General features: G+C 32.7%; 1 non-coding gene across 1 annotated transcript; it reads left to right on the top strand.

The window, feature by feature from the left end:
• Positions 1-3,594: 3,594 nt before the first annotated feature.
• Trnav-aac (transfer RNA valine (anticodon AAC)) lies at positions 3,595-3,667 on the top strand. Its single transcript has one exon. It is a non-coding gene; the product is annotated as a tRNA-Val (tRNA).
• Positions 3,668-5,609: the final 1,942 nt, after the last annotated feature.

Here is a 5,609-nt window from a genome sequence, read left to right as displayed (position 1 = left end):
TTCTTAATTGCTTAATTAATTTCCGATATCCAAGACAATCTTCGCGATTTAAATCTTTATTTAACTTACATACTACACGCACTAACCCCCTTATTCATAATGGTCCGCTAATTTTAAACAGCCGCTAAGGAATGTATTTTCTCATTCTGACTTAGGTCAATAGAAGAAGACAGAGTGAGAATTAGCAATGCTTTAAGTTGGCAGACTATTATGAATAAGGGGGTAACTATGCACAAATGCCTTCTTATCGTTCTTGTTTAGTATACAACAAATAATACTGTTCAATTGATTACTTTTCGGGTCGTTACAGAAGTTGATTGAACAAATTAAGAACATGTCTTAGTTTTAATTTATTCTCATTAGTATTAAATAATATTTATTATTTATGTATGTTTATGTAAGTATATTGTATTAAACATATCGTTGTCTTGTACCCATAGTACAGGCTATGCCTAGTTTGGGGCAAGATAATATGTGTAAAAGTGTGTCAATATTATCATTAGTATTCTGCCGTGGTCCGGTAATTTTCACATTGCCCCTTCGTGACCCACACTGGTTAGGAAAAATAAAACATATTTATAAATAGTAAATAATAAAGGTAAATGGAAAACGCTGATGTACAATAAATAATTGTTCGAAGAATAATAGAACTTATAATATATTATATTACTATCTAATGAACAATAAATGTTTTTTCAACTTATTACTTTTTTACTAGTTATTGTGTGTTATGGATTTTTTGCTAATAATATTGTAACAGGCTTTATTTATCTCAGTCACTAGTAACAATTTTTCCTTAGAAAATTTATACGTCTAGGGAGAGCCTTTTGCTGCTAGAAAAACGATGAAAACAGTTCTGGTTTATTTCTTTAGTGAATTCAAAAATTTTGTTTTCAAATTGATCTTTGTAATTAATCCCAGAAGTGAAGGTTATCACTTTAAAAACTTTTCTAACCTTTAAAGCTGAACCTTTACCAAAGTGGGGGTAAATGTAAAGAGAAAAGAAAACTTCTAACATTCATAAGTGTCATTTTCTTATTCTAAATGAATAGAGTGATTTTGATTTGATTTAATTTCATTTAGATAAACAATAACATAATATAATGGCTCAAATAAGCCTTTAACTTCTGAAGTTTCCTATTTTACTCGTTTTTATCTCAGATTATTTATACGTCTAGAGAGATTCTCTTGCTGTTAGCCAACCGATAAAAGCAGGCCATGAATATTAGTTTAGTGTGCATGAAAAACTACGTATTACACTCGCAATTTGTATGACACTCTGTGAGAGTGCATTGCTCAAAATAGAGGTTAATTCTAAACTCAAATTTTTTCGATGTTTTCACAGCTGTCATAGTCTATCTAGACGTATAAAAGATGTAAGGTTTTGAGTTATTAAATCTTAACGATCTTAAAAGAGCTGATAGCTTTATATTGACAGTTTAATTTTTATTTTTTTATAAAGAATAATCCTAGTCTAGATAGACTGTGACAGCTGTGGCAGCAGTTGGAAAAATAGAGGTTGACTGTTGACCTCTATTTTGAGCAATGCACGCACACTTACAAAAATTGACATACTAATCGAGTGTGTAAGACGTAGCTTGTCACGCACACTAAAGTTATAAAACTGGCCTGTTTTCATCGGTTGTCTAGCAGCAAGAGGCTCTATCTAGACGTATAAATTTTCTAAGGAAAAATTGTAACTAGTCACTGAGATAAATAAAGCCTGATAAAATATTATTAGCAAAATATCCATAACACACGATAACTAGTCAAAAAGTAATAAGTTAAAAAAAACAATCATGGTTCATTAGATAATCTTAATATATATAAATCATGTGACACGTTGTTTGTCCGCGATAGACTCCTAAACTAAGGAACGGATTTTAATTAGGATTACTTAATGGAATGCAGTTTAATCCAACTTGAGAGATAGGATAGTTTTAATTTCAATTTGGGACCCATAGTTATTTTTAATTTTAATATTTGTTTTGTATGGACGTATTTTCTATGAGAGAATTAGTGACGCACGGTTTGACAGTTCCACTGCGAAACAATGTCATTATAACAACAGGGAGTATTTTTTACGAAATATTTCTTGATGTTTTGAAATATTATTGACAAATTCCTATAAAACAGTATTTTTTTTATTATCTACAGAACAACGTCTGTCGGATCGGCTAGTAATATATATATAAAAAGTTCTATTATTCTTCGAACAATAATTATTCGATGTTTTATAATATTGTATATCAGCGTTTCCCATTTTCCGTATTTTTAAGGCATTGACTCTTTGACGTTTGAGTATTTTTGTTGCATCACTTTACATACTTATATACAGGCTGTCCCAAAGTCATGGGCCATCAAGGAAAGTAACTTAAATATCGAAGATAGGCTATTTTACTGAAAGAAGACTTTATGTTATTTTTAAAAGTAAGTAATTCTGCATTCAAAGATTTTCTAAAAATTACTTGCCTCGTCTGGGAATCGAACCGACTGAAATGTAAAAAAAACTACTACTAGTTTTATGATGCCAATCGAAAGAATGGCCAAAAACTTATAACACTTCTTAAGTAACATAGTATTTTAAAAGAAAGGAACAACGTAAAATGAATGTTTTCCTACTTGGATTGGTACGAATGGACCGATTAGATGGCCTGCCAGATCCCCGGACCTTTACACTATTAGATTTCTTCTTTTGGATACGTGAAAGATATGCTATACAAAAAGCGATACGAGAACGTGGGCGAGTAACAAACAGAATTGTGCCATATCATATCGAGTATTCACCATAAAATGATAAGAAAATCAACAGGCAGCGGACTCATTAAAAGATTGGCGATTTGCGTAAGACAAGAGGGATCACATTTTGAGCATTTAATTAATTAATTTACAAAAAAATACCCACTTAATTGACTACTTTTTATTATTATTATTAGTTTTTGGCCATTCTTTCGATTGGCATCATAAGAGTAGGGGTGTTTTTTTTTTTAAATTTAAGTCGGTTCGATTCCCAGACGAAGCAAGTAATTTTTAGAAAATCTTTGAATGCAGAATTACTTACTTTTAAAAATAACATAAAGTCTTCTTTCAATAAAATAGCCTATCTTCGATATTTAAGGTACTTTCCCTTCGTGTCCCATAACTTTGGGACAACCTGTATATACTTGCGGCGGTTATCACTTAACAACAGGTGACCCGTACGCTCGTTTTTCCTCCTTTTCAATAAAAAAACGCACTTAGCCTATTGATTCCACTAATTATATTGTGTGCTAGCTTATCCTTTTACTCCCATGTCGTCTCAGAGTGCGATGCTCCAGATCGGAGGATTTGTGACCATTGTACGGCCGGGATTTTACACTATGTAAGTATGTAATCATGTCTTGTGGTATTTCTTATGCCTTCATATATAATACTATACACCATGTATTAAAGGGTCTGTTAGACGTACGTTAAGAGGATGCTAGTTAAGGTGCAGTGGTAATTTATATTATCTACAGTTGTAAAAGTTTCGACCAATTGATTTAATGACGTCATCGTTATCATTTGATATAGTGACACATGATTAGTACGTAAAATATTCCAATGGAATCATCGGTTTCCGTGGTGTAGCGGTTATCACATCTGCCTAACACGCAGAAGGCCCCCGGTTCGATCCCGGGCGGAAACATAGTTTTTTGTTTAATTTCTATATTTTTATTTAATTATCGTTTTTCAATGTACAATATTAATTAGTATAGTTACTATATCAAAAAAATATTAGGGGTAATAATATCGAGAATGACGTTCAAAACTTGAGATACATTTTATACACTATCATTAACATAATAATTTATTTTCTTTATATGTGTTGTCTTTACTTTAAATACACAAATTGATTGTGTATTTCTAGGACGCTTTAAAGTGAAAAAAAAAATCATATACCTATACGTAAGTAGAATCCCTACTCTGTGATTATTATTTCCAATTTATGCTAAATCTTGCGTTACAGTGACATCTATCGAAAAGATAGTAAAACGTTTAGATGTCAATGTTACAAAAGTGCAGATGAATACTACCTGCAACACTAGATGACGCCTTTTCAGTAAAAAATTGATTTGGACTGCAGCATTATCTCACGGTTTATAATAGCAGATAAATAATGATACTGCCATTCCACACTAGGTGTCGCTTTTCTGATAAAATAGATTACAGCATCATGATCAAAGAGTACTTTTAGTAATATTTATACTTGATTATGATTTATTTTAATAATATTTGGCTATTCATGGGTGGTTCATGGTGGTATTAGTGGTTAGTGAGTGGTCACAGGACTACTTTTGCTGTTCGAAATCCGGTAGGTGAATGAAGAATATTAATAATTGTTTCCGAATCATGGATGTTTAATATATAATTGTTTATGTTAAACATAATATTATGTAAAGTATATAAATTGTATTAAATATATATCGTCTTCTGGCATTCATACTACTAGGTATATACAGACTAAGCCTAATTTTGGAATAGACAAGGCTATTATAGGAGGATTTCGACTCCCTGTTAGCATTTATTTATTATTTACTTACACACCAACAGCATTACATACAAATCATTACATTACATTCTGGACAGCAATACATTTATTCCCATTCACAGTCTTGACAACTTACTCTCTCAAACGCACACTTACATTCCACACAAACAGCTCATACTAACCACTTTTATACTAAATACATGTTTTCCCCGAATCTTCACTAGTCTCACTCACAGCGTCACTACACTTCATTCCAATAGCACTGTTTACCCCCATATTGGCGAGTATTATATGGATACCTTGTGTTTTCACCTCGGGAACTATACCAATTTAAATTCGCGGCAGCTGTGACTTTTTATCCGACCTTACTAACATCACTTTCTGTGATGCTATTGCTATGCCGAAGCATGTTCAGAGTTATTACCAATATCGAGTTCATGTATCACTTTACTATCTCAAAACATTCGTAGTATTAATGCAAATTTTCCGGGACTTTTAACCTTAATTGAGAGGATTCACAGCTATCCTGATATTATTGTCTTAACTGAATGTCGGTTATCTCAAAACCCCACTACTCCTTTAATGGATGGGTATAACTATAACGTAACCCAAATTACACATAATCAGAACGACGGCGTGGTTGTGTATACCAAATCAACACTGACTCAAGTAACTGTCACGGAACCAGTTATACATGACTCCAGCTGTCTATTGGTTACTTTGGGTACTGGCATAGCTATAGTTGCCGTCTATAGACCATTCGCATTCAGAGACCCCTCCAGATTTATACAATCACTGGACTCCCTATTATAGCAGCTGAAGGCATACAGTAGTATAATTCTTGCGGGTGACATTAATATTGATATTTCAAATGAGCAGTCAAATGTCCACTCGATTGACTATATGGAAGTACTGGCCCACCATGGTCTTTTTCTTGGTCATAATGATCGTCAAACTCATGATCGAACTTGCCTCGATCATCTCAACCTGAAGAGTCATCTACCTATTAAAATATTAGTTGTCGAGTCGACCGTCACTGATAATTTTGCTATTGTAGCTGCGATATCTTTGAAAAATAAAATATCACATTATCGAACCT

Source organism: Leptidea sinapis, chromosome 13 (genome assembly GCF_905404315.1).
Source record: "Leptidea sinapis chromosome 13, ilLepSina1.1, whole genome shotgun sequence".
Classification (NCBI taxonomy): Eukaryota; Metazoa; Arthropoda; class Insecta; order Lepidoptera; family Pieridae; genus Leptidea; species Leptidea sinapis.
Note: the sequence above shows the minus strand (reverse complement) of the source record. Positions and strands in the feature narration are given on the sequence as shown.